Raw genomic sequence first — 16,943 nt, 5'->3', positions numbered from 1 at the left:
CCTGCCGGGGGTCTGGGGGCTGAGGGTGGGGGGTTGGCATCAGTGCGGGACCTCGGAAAGCTTACTTGCCTCTGGGTGGTCCAGGGCTGGGAGTCACTGGGTGCCAAGGCCCTGCTGGTCACTCTACTGGGTCCGTCCGGGTGAGCCCAGCCACCTAGCCTCTTGTCCATTCATCGAGTGACTTCCTCCCTCCCATGTGCATTTTTGAGCACCTTCTGTATGCAAGGCGCCCTGCCTGCCGAGAAAGACACAGAGGTTAGCTCCCAAGTGCCTCCCCCGCTGGGACCTCCATCCCGAGGCAGGAAAGAGCTTCGTTTCGCGCTCTGTGTTGTCACCTCGAGAGCTGGCCCGCGCTGGGGCTGAGTGCAGGGCTGAGTGCGGGGCTGTGTTGGGGCCCGAGCGCGGGGCTGAGTGCAGGGCTGAGTGCGGGGATGTGGCTGGGGCTGAGTGCGGGGCTGAGTGGAGGGTTCTGGTTGGGGCTGAGTGCACGACTGAGTGCAGGGCTGAGTGCAAGGCTGTGGTTGGGGCTGAGTGCAGGGCAGTGGTTGGGGCTGAGTGCAGGGCTGAGTGCAGGGCTGTGTTGGGGCCGAGCGCGGGCCCCTCGGGGGGGGGGGCGTCCCTCCAGACGAGCGGCTGTCCGGCTCTGTGCACTGTCACTTTGAGAGTCTTGCTAATTTGACAAACGGGAAGAAGTCATGTCAGTGTCCCAGTCTGCGAGTTTTCAGTTGCTAGCGAGGTGGGCGGGCTGGTTGCCCCTGGTGTCCGTGCTCTGTGGTGCCCGGTCCCTCGTCGCTTCCGTCTGCTTCCGCCGTCTGCTGCAGATGGGAGCACGTGGAGCATTTCCTGCTTTGAGGTCGGCCCTAACTGGGGACGTGGTGTTTCTCGAGGCACGGGGTTATTTTTTCCCTAATTTTTATGGCCCGTTCTTCTAGTTGGACGGCACCGCTCGGGGACCACACCGGGCTCGTCCGTCCAGCAGGGATAGGAAAAGCAGTGAGGATTCTGTGGGTAAAGGTGTCCAAGGCCGTAACCAGTGCACGTGGGAGGGCCACGTGCTTCGTGTGAGCCGGTGCTGTCTTTACTCTGCCTTCGTGGGCATGGACTTGGGGCTAGCTAGTCCTTGGAGAAAGCTATTACAGAGTCACTCAATCCTGGACTGTTGCAGCTGGCGGGTGGGGGGCCTGGCTGTCCACTTTGCCTTTGTGGGTGGGGCCCCGTTTACGGCGATGGTTGAGAGCCCAGGCCCCAGGTGTTCATTGCAGCACTGACCCTGAGTGCTGTGTGACCTTGGACAGGTTACTCACCCTCTCTGTGCCTCTGGGTCTGATCTGGGACAGTGGGGAGGACAGTGGGGCTCTGTGGGGGTGAGTGGGACATTCCTTCATTGAGTGCACATCGCATGTCAGCTTTCCGGGATGTGTCTGATAACGCCTCGCTGGGCTCAGGGGACCGCGGTGGGGATGGCTTCCACCCGGAGGTCTGGAGGGGCCCGGAAGGAGGGACTGGTGTGCCTCGAGAGCAGGATGTGGTCTTGCGTTTCTTACTAGAAGGTGGGCCGTGTCTGCTGAAGTGATCGAGTCTATTAGAGTCTCCCACTCCCCCCCAGCCCTCCCAATGTGCCCGCCCTGGCCGCCACGCCCACCCGCATGTCCCCTCCGAGGGCTCAGGGCCGCTGACCTGCCTCTGCTTGTCGGATCTTGTTACTGTGCTGCTGTATTTTGAAAAAATCCTCCTGCTGAGACAGTCTCTTGTTCCTTGTGAGCCAGTGAGCTTCCTGGACCAGGGCCCGTCTGTGCTTGTAAATCTGGACCAAGCCTGATGGAGTGCCGTCTGGGGAGCGGGCAGGGGAACGTTCAGCCCCTTCCTGTCTTGTCATCTCGGCCTGCACTCACCACGCTCACCTTTGGGCCTCTCCCCTGCCCTGGGTCTCCAGGAAGGTGAAGTCCCCTCGGAAGTCACACACACCGCTGCCTTTGCCCCAGGGCTGCCCTGTAGGCCCACCCCCCGGTTCGGACACCTGCAGGCCCCCTGGGAAATCCTCTAGGGGGGATTGGAGGCGGGCAGGTGCCCCCTGGAGCCAGCTGGGAGCTGGGAGGGGCTTTTTCTAACATAAATAATTGTTTCATCGGAACAGCTTCTCGCCACCCCAAGCAAGTCTGTGCCTGGTGCTGAACCGTTTCCGCCCCCCGAGCCTCTTGGCCTCTAGGAGGAGGAGGGACCCCTCTGAGTCCAGGTGCCCCCCAGGGCCCCAGGCCCTCCTGCCCTGCTGCAAGGTCCTGGCCGTGGCTTGGGTCCCTTCTCTGGGTCCGAGGCTAATCGTCGTCATGCTGTGGGGTCACGACACGCCCACTGTAGCAGACAATGGTGGCGGCGACCTCTGGTCGTCTTGGGCCCTGGCATTTCAGTCTTGTCTCCCCACGGTACTCAGGGGACCCAGCTTGCTGCAGCCTGGATCTTCCTGTTTTCTGGCTAAAAGGAGCCTCCACCCCCAGGGCCAGGGCTGACTCAGAGTCCACGATGTTCCACATTCATAGCCTTGCGTTGTGAAAATAATTAAGAATGCCGCTGGAGGTTTGGAACCGGATGGAAGAAAGCACCATCCCAACACAGACTTATGTGTCATCATGGGGCAATCTGACATCTTAAACAGACTTGGGCCCCCCTCCCCGCGGCCCCGACCCCGGGCCAGGGAACAGCCCCGCCCGCCCGTGAGAGGACAGATGGCATTCTGGACACCTAACGTCCCCACATTTAAGACTCATTTATCTTCTGCTTCCCACGGCATACGTTGCCCAGCGAGTGACAGTCTCCGGAGACACCCATGTCCCGTCCGCAGAACGTGGTGAACGCTGCCGTGCGTAGTGGGAAGGACCGTGTGGGTGTGTTAAGGCCCTCGACCGGGGGACATGGCTCTGGGGGGGCGGGGGCTATGTGTAACCCTAGTGTCCTGACGAGGACAGGGGAGGCAGGGTGGTGGGGGGCAGAGTCGGGACACAGGGCCGTGGAGGCAGAGCGGCGGTCGGAGGGAGGGGGCGGGGGAGGGACTGGGCACCACTGGCCACGCGGGCGGCCCAGGGGCCACGAGCCGAGGGGCGTGGGTGCCTCTGGAGGCTGGACAAGGCAGGAAGCGGACTCTGCTGGAGCCTCCGGAAGGGAGCCCGGTCGTGCTGACTTCTGACTGTTAAGAAGATATGCATGTGCTGTTCTGTCACCACAGCTTTGTCGCAACAGCTACAGGACACAGCACAGCCCGTCACTGGGTCACTGAAGGGGGTGGGATTGTGGTCATTGCAAAGGCCTCTCATCTGTAAAAAAGACCCTGATACGTTCAAGGCCTTGGTCCCCCACCTGTGCAGGGGGAGGGGGGGCCGGAATGTGCTTCCTGCCCCTCGGGCCCCCTGGGCGCGGGCTCCCTACAGAGACGCCCAAGGTGGCGGTCCTTCCTGCCTCAGGCCCCAGCACAACTCCCAGGTGCCCTGGGCAGAGCCAGGGCTGGACTCGGGGCAGAGGGCAGGGGGGCCGGGTCTCGTGGGGCCTGAGGACCCTCCCGCCCCAGCCCTGCTGTTGAAAGAAGGCTGTCCAGGTGTGTGCCAAGCAGGCTGGTAGCCCCTGCCTGCCGCTCCAAAGCCCCAGGCCATCCAGACGCTGCTGCCTCGTTACCCAGAGCGCCCGGAGGCCTGGTGGGGGGCAGGCGCGGGCTGGCCGGGCTGGTTCGCTGAGGGAAAGGGCCACGCCGGCCACACCCTCGTGTCACCCCATCATTTGCTTGCGAGTACTGGGCGACGTTCCCCTGTTCTTTGGCCCGGTGGCCTTCTCTGGGAGCTCACACGGTGAGCAAATGTGGGGGGCGTCCAGGCAGGGAGAGCACCCCCCCCCAGGCCTGGCTCTGCACCCTGTGGGGAGGGGCTGGGGACTGCCGTACCCGCTGGCTCTCAGAAGTGGGGGGCCTCAGGTCGGGGGCAACCCGCGCTGGCCAGAGGATGGGGCCTCCTGGCCCAGCCTGCGGGGAGGGTGTGAAGTTCCTCCCCAGGGCGGCCTTTCTTCATAAAATGGGAAGCCTGAGGCCCCAAGTCCGAGGTCCCTGGGGACTGGCGGCCACATTCCTCCCCTGCCGTCTGGTCCCAGCTTCCTACCTGTGCTCAGCGGCCTAAGGACTAGTTAAATTGGTTTTTGGTCCTAACTGGTTAGCAGACCCTCCCTTGTTGAACTCCGCAGCCCACACCCACCCAGTGGACTGGAGATGCACAGCAGCTGCCCCGGAAAAACCGTGTCTCGCCTCAGTTTCCCCGTGTTGCCCAGGCCCCTCGGCCGACGGGCGGCAGTCCTGTGCTCGTAAGTTGCACTGATTCGCGCCGCAGGGCTTACGGGTCCTTTCGGGCGCTCTCACTTCGGGGGTGTGGAGGCTCGTGTGACGTCTCCTTCACTCCGGCAGGAACACCCTGCCTCCTTGCCGTGCTTCCGGAAAGGGCTCTGGAATGAAAGGGAGCTTCTGTTCTCCTGGTTGGTCGCGCTCAGGACTGTGTGTGCGGGGGTCACTCACAAGTAGCCCCGAAACTCGGCGGGGCCGCCCGCACCCAGCAGATTGTGATTTCTTCGCTCCCCGAGTCCGATCTTCTGGAACCCAGGCGGGACACAGACATTGGGGGGCGGGGTCCTCGGGAGACCCTCCTGCTGCACTCAGCTCCTTTCCTATTCACCCGGGACCCCACGTCTGTCTTCCTCCTGCCGGGGCTGTGCCCGTCCTGTGGCGGTGAGCCCCCGCTGCGTGCCCTGTGGGTCACGGGGCCGCCCTCCCTGCTTGGGCCTGTGGGTACAGGCGCCCTGCTGCGTGTGTCTGCCTGTCCGTGCAGAGTCGGGGTCCCACCGGGCCTGCCGCCCCCGTCCGCGCAGCCCCGCGTGCTCCGTGCCCTCTCTCAGGGGTCGCGTCTGCCGCCTTGCCCCCAAAGCCTTCACTCCTGGCTCACCCAGGAGCCGCCCGTGTCCTGTCTGTCACGCTGGGCCGCGGGCGCCACAGGTGGGCTCTGTGGAAGTGCCGACTGGCACCGGGAGAAGTCTCGGCAGGAGAGCAGGTGGAGGATGTGTGGCGGCCTCTGTCACAGCCCTGCCCGCGTCCCCACCGCGAGACGGCCCCGGCCCCGGCCGTGCTGCTCTGCTCCAGGAGCCCCCTCCATCACCCAGGAGGTTTCCCGGGAGCCAGGCAGGGCGTGCACAAGCGTGGCGTTCGTGTTGGTGACCCCGTCACGTAGTGGAAATCCACAGTGTGCTACGTAGATGAAGGAGGGGCCCAGGGGCGCGGGCCGTCTGCCATGGTCTGTCCATCCGCTTTCCTTGATGAAAAGGTCGGTGTGATGTGCGGACGAGAGCTGGCCGACGTGAGGCTTCACGGGACAAGGCCCCGGGGGGCCGGGTGTCCGGCCCTTTACGAGACTGTGGACCCCCCGGGCCGCGCCCAGGTCGGGCCTGCTCGGCACCATCAACTCCATGAGCGGCTGGACAGATGACTGTTGGGATCCCAAACGCTGGTTTGGGAGGATTTCCCACCGTCCCTCTGGCGGGTTGGGTGTCTGCCGTCTGCCACGGAGATGCGTTCTCTCTTGTCTTCTGTGAAGGATGGACGAGTCCACCAGGGTCCCCGAGCGTCCCCTCTCCTCTCGGAAGACGGGCGGGCCCTGTCCTGGGCTGTCCAAGCTGCGTTCAGGGCACACGCGGTCCGTCACCGAGTCTGGAACATGACAGAGGACAGAGCTCTGGTGCCTCGGGCTGGGGTCGGGGGCCCCGTGACGCAGTGGGGGATGGGACCAGCCCTTAGAGGCCTGTACCATGTCAGGAACCAGTGGCCGCCCCTGAAGTTTGGGGGGGCTCCGGCTTTCCCAGGGCCACTGGGTGGAGCCTGTGAGGCTGGGGCCAACTGCCCACACGGCTGTTGGTGGCCCGGGCACAGGAGTTTCTGTCCTAGCCGACAGATGTCAGATCTGAGCCATTGGTAGTGTGGGTCATGCAAGGGGGGGGCCCTCCCAGAGCCCTCACCGGCCCGTGTTTGGGGGGCCCTGGTGGTTCTGACCACAGCATCTGTTGAGATGCTTCTGTGGGTGCAAAGAACCAAGAACCAGCTTCTGGAGAAAGATGGAGGTGGATGTACACGGAACGGTCCTGGGGCAGCCGCGTGCCGCCCCAGGCTCTCAGTGCACAGGGTCCCCGAGACCCCCGGGGGCAGGAGACCGTGGCAGGGGCGGGGTGGACGCCGAGCACTGCCGGGTGCGTTCACGGGGTGGAGCGGGTCCCCATGCCCGGCCCACAGGGACCACTTCCTGCGAGTGGGAGAGGCGGCCGGGTGCTCGACCTCTGGGTTCTTCCATTGCTAATGACGCGAGGGCCTCAGCTCCCCCGTGCCCAGGGGCGGGTGGTGGATGGCCCTTGTGCCAAAGGAGTGTCCCCACAGGGTGCCGCGACAACTCCCTCCTTTCTTTCCTGTCTCAGCTCATGACGCCCGGCGATTTGGGTCCCAATTATATCTAGGAAGGAGGGGAAAGGTCGTGCTGCCTAGACACTAATCCTGCATGGTTTCGTTTCTACTCCTGCGAGTATCCCAGCAACAGGATTAGGGCTGGACGGGATGGCATTCCCCGGGGTCCGCTCCTGCTGCTCTCCGGAACCTTCTGGGGCCAGCGGTGGGGTATGGCATGGAGGGCCGTGTGGAGAAGACAAGCTCCCCTCAGGCTGGCCACCAGGGGACGGCGGTACAGGACTCGGGGAGAAGGGGCCACGGCTCCTGGGACCCCGGGGCTCGGGGAGCCTCAGCTGGAAGCTGGACGTGGCTGCGTGCGGGCCCTGCTCGTGTGGCCTGGTTTCGGCCTGGCCACGCGCACGGTCCTGCCTTTCTCCTGGAAGAGCTGGAGGGGCTTCGATGATGGTCCGTCCCTGCTTCTCACCGGGTCCGCCCCTCACCGCGAGACTGACCTGTGCGGCTCCCCACCAGCCCCCAGCGGTGTCCACACTGGTTCCTACTCTGTACTGGGTTAGTCGGTACCTGTGCGTGTGAGGCTCAACCCCCTCCAAGCAGCTCGAGGACAGACGGACGGACAGACAGGCTCTGGGCAGGACTGGACTTTGTCCGGGGAAGCGTTCGCAGCCCTTGTGATCCGTCCTCACTGAAAGCTTACGTCACGTGCCTTGTGCTTAGTGCCCCTTGCAAAGGGACCCTGCTGTCCGAGTTCAAGCACGTGGACCAGGACCCTGGTGGAGTCACCATCTGTGCACCTGACCCCAGGACTTGATGGCGGCTGGGCCAGGAAGCAGGGCTGCTGAGTCGGTGCTGGTTGAGCCGCAGGACTGTCGCGTCGCGGGGCCGTGTGGTCCGTGGAAGGGGCGCAGGAGGGGGGGAGGCCCCACTGAACAAGGGATCCCCTGTCTGACAGCCATCTGTCTGGGGTCTTGGTGGGGTGAAGCACCTGCCACGCTCCCGTGTGTGCAGCCAGTGGGGGGGGGGGGGGGTCTCGGCGGGGACGGGGGCAAGGTGGGACTCTGCTGTGCACGCACCCTCTCCACCCACCTTCCAGCCCTGAAGCGTTTGGGGGCGGCTCCGGCGCGCTGGGGGTTTGGAGCCATGGTCTGTGTCCGCCAGAGCCCTTTGTTCCTTAGAGGTGGCAGTAATTTGTGGGTTGTAAATTTGGAAAGTGCCCAGGATGAGAAGCCAGAGTGTCCCGTGCTTGGCTGATCCTGCTGCCCGATGGGGAAACGTTCCCTGCTTCCCGTGGGCCTGGCAGGGTGCAACGGGGCTCACAGCCCGCAGGCTGCGTCTAGGCTCCAAGTGGCCTGGGGTGGGGGGCGGGGGGGGCGTGTACCCATGAGGCCTTCCTTACGCAGAGACCCACGCTCCCGCCAGCTCCAGGAAGCAGGCTACAGGTCTTCTCGGCACGCCAGGCCCAGGGACCTGCTTTCGCAGGACGTAACAGACGTGCCGCGCAGGTAAACGTCTCCACAGGCCTCGGGGAGCACCGGCCCGCTCAGGGTGACCGCGCCTCTGGAGTTTCTAAGCCTGTCACTGCCACATGCGTGGGGGTGTCTGCACCGAGCCCGCTGGTCACTCCATTTGTGCGGTCGCTTCCTCGGTTCCCGAGGCTCCTCCCGTTTAGGGGGAGGTGCCTCGTCCCTCCCACCCCAGCACGCTCGCACACCTGCCCCCCGCAGCCACACGTGTGCTCACACACGCTCACACAAGGTTCTGTCTCAGGGCACCGTGACCGCTCACGGGCTCCCTGCCCAGCCAGGTGCAGGTGCAGATGGCTGTCCTGTGGGGAGCCTCCCGGAGCCCGCTGGGCACTTTCTAGAAGGTTTGAGAGGTCTTAGGTGTCTTACTGATGGCCCGCTGTCAGTGCGACTGTTTTCTCTCCCCCAGAGCAAACCCGATTTGGAAACCGGTCCCTGAACGTGGCGGGGTGAGGACGGCCGCTTTCGTCCCGGGGTCACCAGGCCCCTGAGCGCCCCTTGCTGGGTGATGGTACCTGTGGGGGCTCCTGTCACCCCTGCTCCTCTGGGAACGTGCTCAGGGGACTTGAAGAGAAGGGCACGGGAGCCTCCAGCCTTGGGACCCCAGGGCCAGTCCCGCAGACGCCTGGACCACCTGCCTCGGCTGGGCTGGGAGGTGTGGACTTTCCACTTCCTTCAGCACAGTCGACCGCTCAGTCCCTGTCTCCGCAGGGTCGGCCCAGGTCAGCGCTGGCTGCCTCGTGGCACAGACGTCCCCTCCCCCGCCCCTCCGTGGCCCCTGAGTCACCCAGGTTAGGGCTGAGTTAATTATCCTGGGCTTGGTCAAACATTAACACGTCAGGCTGGACAGACCACCCCCGCTTTCTGGAAGAATAACTTCGTCTTGGCCCAGGCCACAGGAGGGTGCCTTCCTGCTGGCTCCACTGCCCGAGGTGGAGCCATCAGCCTGGGGCCATCTCGGGACCAGGCTCTGCGGGAGGCGTTGTCCCCACGGGGCAGTGGCTCGACACGCCCAGCTCCCCCAGGCGGTCCCGGTCGGCATTTTGTTTGGAACCTAAGGCAGAACAGTGTGAGCAAGGCTGGAGTAGACGAGGAGTGGGCTCCCTCCAGGTCTGCAGGTGGGGGGCCCGGCGGCCGGCGGCGAAGGGACCGAGACCAGGGACAGTGAGCAGCCACTGCCGGGCCCTGGAGGGACAGCCCCCTAGGGGCCGGGCGCCTGGTCTGACCTGTGCAGTGGCACAACTAGCCCCTTACGGACGTTCACAGGGCATCTGAAGAGCACCGTGCCCTGCTGTGTGGGGGGCCCTGGCGCCGTGGCCGGCCCCGTGGCAGGAGCGCATGCTGCCCCCCGAGGATGGTGCTCAGGCTGCGGGGCGGGCAAAGGGTCCCTCTCCCTGAGAGGCAGTAAGGCGGCTGGGGAGGGGGCGGGCTGCAGGTGAGCACAGCGTGGCCCGGCTCTGGCCTGTGTTAGCTGGGGGACCCCGGGGGAACGTCCTGGGGATGCCCCGGGGAGGCGGCGGCCCGGGGCCGGCCCAGAGCCAGCCTGGGGTCCCCTGCAGAGACTGTCCCCTCCCGTGAGGAGCGTGGCCTCTGCACCTTGAGCTGTGAGGACACGGGAGGTGACGGTGGCGGCGGTGAGCCCCGTCTCCAAGGCTGGCCTCCGACACGCGTGCTCCTGAATTCAGAGCACGGGGGACGTGGCCAGATTCGTGTCGTTTTTGCCTGCAGTTTGGAAGAACAGGTGCCACCCTCGCCCAGCTCCCTTGGCCACTCCCTCTGGAAGGTTCTGCTGGGGCTGATGCCCACGGACACCGCTTGTCTCCCGTGGGTCTGTAGACCAGGTCTGACCCTGCCAAGGCTGTCCGTCCCCCTTCCTGCCTCATGACCGTCCATTCCGGCCGCTTCAGGCAGCACCAGGCTCCTCCAGGGGGTCTCGGAGAGGCCCAGGGTCGCTGGGGGCCTCCAGGTGGAGATCAGGTGCTGATCAGTTCGGCGCGTCTCTGGGGGGGTCACAGGGCAGGGGCTCCGGTAGCAGCTGTGTGCTCTCAAAAGCAGGGCAGGGGCTCCCTGCCGGATGAAGCAACGCCAGGGACACAAACTCGGAACCTTCCGCAGATGCCGGAGGCTGTGGTTGGAGGCTCTTGGCCTCACCGTCACTTGGGAAGAGTTTATGATGTGTCACCTCTGGCCCACACACCTTCATGTTGGGGTCTGCTGCCGGGTGTGTGGTCCTGTGTGGCCCTGTGACTTCGTGGGTCCTCAGCTGCACTTGCCCTGTCAGGCTGCTACAGCTTGCCAGCACCTCCTGAGCTTTGGTGCCTCCCGGAGAGAGGGGTGCCCTGGGAGGGACGGAGCCTGGCATGTGGCATGGATCGCATGGGGCCGCTCACAGGGCTTCTGTTCCTGAAGCCTGAGGTCCCCGGGGCGTGTCCTCCTTCCGGCCTTTCCCGGGAAGGCACGAGCCGGGGACCCAGGCTTGGTGCCAGGACGGGAAGGGTGGATCCCGGAGGGCTCAGCGGGGGCGACCGTGGGGGCCGGTGGACCCCCATGCTCCCCAGACGACTGGACGAAGGGGACTAAGGGCTCTTCCTGCGCCCTGAAGGACGGAGCTGGGCCTCGATGTGAACTTGGTTCTGTTTGATTTTCACGCTAATGGCGTTGAGGACAGGAGCAGGTAGGGAGAGGGAGGAAAGCCGGCCGGCCGAGCATTTGAGGGTCCGGATTCAATGCTCAACTTAAATCTGTGTTTGCACACGCCCCCTGCGCGCAGGGCCGTCCTTCTATCCCTCACACGGTGCTTGCCGTCCCCACTGTCTTTGATACCTGGGACAGCCGTCTCTGTGCAGGTGCGCCCAGGCGTGACCTGCGAACAGTTGTTTTCAGCTGCTTATCTTCAGCGGTGCTGGCCCGGCACCCGTGCTGCTTTCCAGGGTCAGGCCGTAGCTGAGCCCCTTGTGCAGGGACAGGCTGGGCACCCCGGCTGGCTGAACACAGCCGCGAGCCACGGGGTCCACCCCCACGTAAGTGCTGGAGGCTGCCGTGGCTTTGGAGCAGGACCCAGGCTGTGTTTTCAGGTGAAGGGTGTCCGTGACCCTCGGGGGCTGGGGCACGGCATCGCCTCCTCTGCCCCGAGGCCGGCTGGCCGATCTGTGGACAACAGGTGAGGACCAGGTGGGCCGAGGCAGGGTCTGGGGGTGCCTGTTCCTCTGAAGAAAACCGTGTAGAACCAGGCTCTTAGGGCCTACACAGGCCAGACCCAGCGCCCACGCAGAGAGGGCAGTGGCTCTCGTTTTTACCCTACAGGCGCCCTGGGAACGGCGGGGGTGTCCACGGCGCCCTGCGGGAGGCCTCTGAGCACACCAGGGCTTTGCGACTTTGAGGACCGTGTCGGGAGCCAGGGCCCCCAGCCCCCGGTTTGTGCGGCCCCGTGCTTTGTCTGCTGGGCTTTGCTGGCCGGCCACCAGCTAGGTGCCTGTTGGTCAGGATCTGACATCCCGGATGCAAGGCCCAGCCTGGGACTCCCTGCTTCTGTCGCCCTCCTCCCCGGCGAAGAGCCCTCCCCTACCACCCCGCGGACACCGGACGCTCACTCACAGGGCCTGCTGGTCCCGGGCTCCCTCAGGGGCTCGGGGCTCAGCTGGGGAGCCCTGCGGGGACCCGGGAATGTGCTGGGGAGGGAGCTGTCCTGACAGAGGTGAGGGGTGTGCCCAGCGGGTCTGAGAGAATAGGACACCCCCACTTTCACGGGCACCTCTTTACAAGGACCGAGCGTGTGCCTGTGGCACGTGCTATGTGTTTTAAACCAGGGTTCCTCTGAGCGTTTGCAAGCCTACCAGGCACCCGGACCCCGTGGGGTTTCTGTGCCCTCCCTCACCTCTGCCTCCTTCTCACCGGGGCGTCCACATCAAAATGTCACATCCCCTGCCTGCTGCCTGCCCCCACACGTGCCCGACCTGCCCAGAGGGTCCCTGGGCCCCTCCCTGCCCGTGACCCCCACTCACTTCTGGGCGTGGACCCCAGGAGGCGGGTCGGGACCCCCCTCGCCCACCGGCAGCCCAGGAGGCTTTTCATCCCCCGGCCCGACTGCTCCCGTGGCCCCACCCGGGCTTGGCGAGATGGCGGAGCCCGTGGGCTGTGCACCGCCTCCTCCGGGCAGGCCCCCTCTTGCCCCTGGCCCATCCCGGCCCTGACCTCACCCGTCTGCCTGCGTGTCGGGACAGCCCGTCCGAGCTGGCGGGAGGCTCCCGTGGGCCTGCCGAGGCTTCTGTGCTGCTGCGGGGCTGACTTACTCCTCAGCTGACAGCATTCCATTTGGCCCTCGTGATGCGGGCTTGCTTTCCTGGGACCTGAGCCTCCCGTGCGGGCGGTCGCCCGCAGTCCCACCGGGTACTGGGGTCGGATTTCTGTCGCCCAGCAGACAGTTCACTCTGATTTGGGGAGCACTCGGCCTGTGGCCGGGTACAGAGGGGGCGAGGCCACAGGAATCCAAGGCCTCGGGATGTAGGCTCACACCTGGGCCATGAGCTCAGGTCTGACTAATGAGGCTCAGTGACTCACGGCCCTGGGGCCTCCCAGGCAGGGCTGCTTCCCAGTACCGTGTTGGGAGCCCAGGACACCAGGTCTCTTGGTCGTGTTCACACCGCCTCCCCCGCGTCCCCCACCCCGTCCCTCCTCGAGTGCCTCTGGGGGTACATTTCACCCCGTTGCACAAGGTCTGGGCAGTGGCCGTTGGGGCTTGGGGAGCAGGTAGGGGTGAGGTCATGTGCCTTGCATGGGCCATGTGATGGGGCAGCCTCCGCGAAAATGGCAGGACAGCCTGTGACGAAGGCAGGCTGACCTTGGTGCCCCGGGCACTGGTCGTGGCCAGCGAGCATGGCCCGGGACAGGGATGGAGGTCAGGAGACTCTACAACACAAGGTGGGCCTTGTGGGTCATGTGCTGTAAATTCTGTAGGCCGGGGAGCAAAAGAATCCCTTAACGTTTTTTATTGGGGTAAAATGCACATAGCCCAAAACTAACCGTTTTATTTGTATCTTTTAAAGTTTATTTATTGAGAGAGAGAGAGAATGAGCAAGGGAGGGGCAGAGAGAGAGAGAGAGAGAGAGAGAGAGAGAGAGAGAGAGAATTCCAAGCAGGCTCCACGCTCCGAGCTGAGCCTGACTTGGGGCTCGATTTCACAACTGTGAGGTCATGACCTGAGCCAAAATGAAGAAGACACCCAACCGACAGAGCCACCCAGGTGCCCCAAGACTAACCATTTTAAAGTGAACGATTCGGGAACATTTGCTCCATTCACAATGTCATGCAACCGTCACGTGTCTGGTTCTGGAACACTCATCGGGGAGGCCCTCGTCCATCGGCAGGGCACCCCCGTGCCCTTGCCCCAGGCCTGGCCACCACGGCCCCTTTCTGTCTGTGGGTTTGCCCGCTGTGGGCATGTTGTGTGCCTGAACTCCTGCGGTCTTCATCCTGTGGCGCCTGGCTTCTCTCACCCAGCGCGGCGTTTTCCAGGTCCTTCCAGGTCCTTCCACGTTGCAGTGTGGGCCAGTTCTGCATCCCTTGTGATGGCTGCATAGTATCGCCCTGTGGATTCTTTAACCTTTACATTTTTCATGGAACTGAAATGTCTCTGGTCCGAGGATGCTGGCTTTCCTTAAAAACGGCGAGGGCAGTATCTGCAAACCCTCCTTCGCGTGTCCTGTGGGAAAGTGTGTGGGCAGCCTCCCCACCAGCAGCCTCTCCCAGCACCGAAGGCGCGGCCGGGAGGTGAGGACGGCGAGACCTGGTTCTCCCTGGCTGGCCCTCCCAGAGCTCAGCAGGGAGGGCGGGGGGGAGGGGACGTGCTGCTGGCTGGGAGGGGAGACGTGTGCACCAGAGGCGGGACACAGCGTGCTGCCCGAAGACCCCGCACGCTGGGCAGGGCGTTCACGTGGGGCTGTTCCTTCATCTGTGTGCAGAGGGCTCCGCTGGTTAGGCCTGCGTCCCAGGAAGGCCGGTTCCGGGGTCCCCTCTCTCCCGGTCTCCCCTCTCCGTGGTCCCGCAGTGGGGCTGGAGTCAGCATACGGTTTCAAATTCTGAGCGGTGCCCAGGCCGGGAGCAGAGGACCCACAGACGTGGAAAAGCCCCTGTGCCTGAGAGCAGGTGGGGGCAGGAGGGGGCAGCGGGGGTGTGCAGCTGGGGCCGCAGGCCTTTGCGCACAGTTACCGTCGATGGCTGTCTGTGGTTGGCGGTTCCTGCGAATGGCCAGAGGCTGCGGGGTGCCTTTCTTCCTACCACTCCGCCCCCCACCATCGGGGCCTCTCTGCCTGGTCTGGGCATCCCCTGTGTGAGCCTCAGCCGGTCCCTCCCTACCTCCCCGGGCCCGTCCACTCCTGGGCCTGGCTCTCTGGTCCTGCGAAGGGCTCCCGCCTGCCCTGCTCGAGCTCCCACGCTGCGGCAGGGGGCCCAGAAGCAGCATCATGTCCGTGAAGAGAACATCATGTCCCTGTCCCTGCGTGCACCAGGACCCTGTGGGGCGAGTCTGGGCTGGAGTTCTGAGCAGGTAGAAGGTCCTCCCAGCTCCAGTCAGCTCGCCCTCCTCCTGCGACATCCTGAATGGATTAACAGGGAGGGGAGGGCATGGGGGGGAGGGGGCTCAGCCACCTGCCTGGCTGCCCCCCAGGGGGTTGCAGGTGGGCGCCCCGGGCTTCTGCCCCACCCGGCTCCTGTGAGTACAGAGGAGGGGGCTGGGTCTGCTCGGGGCGGCTCGGGGTCACTCCTGCTGCCCCTGGGTCTGGTTACAAAGGCACATGGAGAACGTGGGTGGCTGCCTAAGCCTCTGGAAGCCCAAGAATGTGCAGAGGGCTCATCTTGGCCTCAGGTCTCCTGGTTGGTTGGGCGAATTTGCTTTTATTTCTAGGGAGAGACCACATGGAGAGACCTTTTATGGCCTGGCAGACGCGTCTGGCAGATGCCCCCGCCCAAGCATTTCCATCAGGCAGGCAGGCTGTGAGTGGACCGGCCGGCCGGCATCACCAGGCTCTGCCGGTGTGGACACCCACATGGGTCTGCCGGGCAGTGGGGGACCGAGGGGCCGTGTCTGAAGGACAAACAGGAACGTGTGGGGGCAGCCACGCCTGCCATGGTGCACCGTCGGCAACCTGCGCGGGACTGTGCTGTCCGGCAGGCCCTGGGTACTTTCCTTCCAGGTGATTTATTTGCTAGGCAGGGGTGGGGGGGGGGGGGCCTGAGTCCCAGGCAGAGGTCACATTCCATTCATAGCGGCTTATCTGGGCTGTCAGGCAGGCCTGGGAGGGGGTCTGAGACAGAACAGAGCTCCGGTCTCTCAAGTTCCAGCTTGCTGGGGGCCAAGGTGGGTGTTTGCGAAGAGCTCCCTGAGCGCCCGCTGTGTGCAGGGACCAGGCCGGAGCCCCCTGCAGCCTCCCCTCCCATTGCTTGCAGCCCCGAGGAGGCGGGCAGGACCCACCCCCCACACAGCGGCCGTGCCTGGGGGTGGAGGCCAGGCTTCTAGGGCCTGGGGAAGGGGGACTCATTCTGATGGGGGCTCCTGAGGCCCCCAGAGGACGGTGTCCCTTGTCAAGGCCCAAGAGTTGTGCTGGGTGCATTTCCGGAACCTAAAGAATTCTCCCCGAGGCCCCCAGGGCACGCCCCCCAGCCAGCTCTGTGAGGCTTTCCATGAGTGACACATCAGTGTGTGTGGCGGGGGCGGGGGGGGGGGGGGGCTGCTGGTAAGGATGGGGGAGCCGGTGGGGCTGGGCTCTATGGGTCCAGGACAGGAAGCCTTCACTGAAGGCCTTGGGGACCCCACCCTTCACATCGTCGGGTGACTTCCTCCGGTCAGGTTTCCATCAGTGTAAATGGGGGCCAAGGTGCCTTCTCTGCTCCTGGACCTGGGGCCCTGCCCTGAGGGTCACATGTCCAGGTGGGAGGGCATCCTGCAGAGTGGGGAGCCCCCGGTGACGGTGACGGGAGAGGGGCCAGCCTGAGGCTTGGCTGCCTGGGGAGAAGCACCAGGGATGGGGGAGGGACCCCCAAAGGCAGCTCCTGCGAGCTTGTTCTAGGACCGGCCTACTTCACGGGCTGAGCAGTGGGCTCCCCCCGAAGCGGGTCCCCCCAGGTGGGCCCCCTGACAGCCTCCTGAGACTATCGTCCACACTCCCGTACCTAATTCACCATGCACGGTCGCCGGGATGATGTCCTGTCTCTGTGCCCGTGTGAAGACGTGACTTGAGGCCTCTGAAGGGGTTCCTGGGAAGGGAACGGTCTGGTCCCCTCTGCCCAAAGCTCTGCACCGCCCCTCGGATGGAGTCAGGGATGGCACAGTTACGCCGAATGGGCCGTGATGCCACCCGGAGACACGCCCCCGCAGGGCCCCCGTCCCTTCACCGTAATGACCGCGTGGGAAAGCTCCAGAAAGGGTCTGGAGAAAGACAGCAGCTTGCACAGATGTTAACCCTCTTTGAAACTTGACTTAATAGTTTAGCCAAAGAAAACAACAACAAGTTTCATTTTGAAGGGGGTCAGACTCTCTTTAATGTTTAATCTCTGTCCACCCTCAAGTATTCTGGAAGAACAAGGACAGAGAGCACATCTAGTTTGCTCAGATGTCGGGCGGAAGTTTGGATGATGGGACATTTCATACGGTTCTTTTAATTAAAAAAATCGTTTGTTTTCATAAGTATTTTCTTAGCCGACTTGAAGACATGAGGCCGTTGCCGCCTGCCGAGCATGGCTGGGACGGTCCCAGGTCCCGTGGGCGCCAGGGGCCATTGGAGCTGAGCCGGGGCTCCCCAGGGCCTCCCAGCCAGGCCCCCTCTGGGACGCAGGAGAGCCGCAGAGGCCAAGAGGTCTCACACAGACCCTGTCCCGTCCTGGTGTCTCCTCACGAGAGGTGCCCGTCTGCAAGAATAGGCTGGGGTGGCCCTTTGAGGAGCCAAGGAGGCCAGTGGCGGGGTCCG

General features: G+C 64.4%; 1 long non-coding RNA gene across 1 annotated transcript; it reads left to right on the top strand.

The window, feature by feature from the left end:
* Positions 1 to 10,016: 10,016 nt before the first annotated feature.
* LOC109258077 (uncharacterized) lies at positions 10,017 to 16,663 on the top strand. Its single transcript, XR_002076181.2, has 2 exons — positions 10,017 to 15,173; positions 16,546 to 16,663. It is a non-coding gene; the product is annotated as an uncharacterized LOC109258077 (long non-coding RNA).
* Positions 16,664 to 16,943: the final 280 nt, after the last annotated feature.

This window comes from Panthera pardus, unplaced genomic scaffold, assembly GCF_024362965.1.
Source record: "Panthera pardus isolate Hobbes unplaced genomic scaffold, ASM2436296v1 HiC_scaffold_16, whole genome shotgun sequence".
Lineage (NCBI taxonomy): Eukaryota > Metazoa > Chordata > Mammalia > Carnivora > Felidae > Panthera > Panthera pardus.
This window is presented reverse-complemented; position numbering and strand designations above follow the sequence as displayed.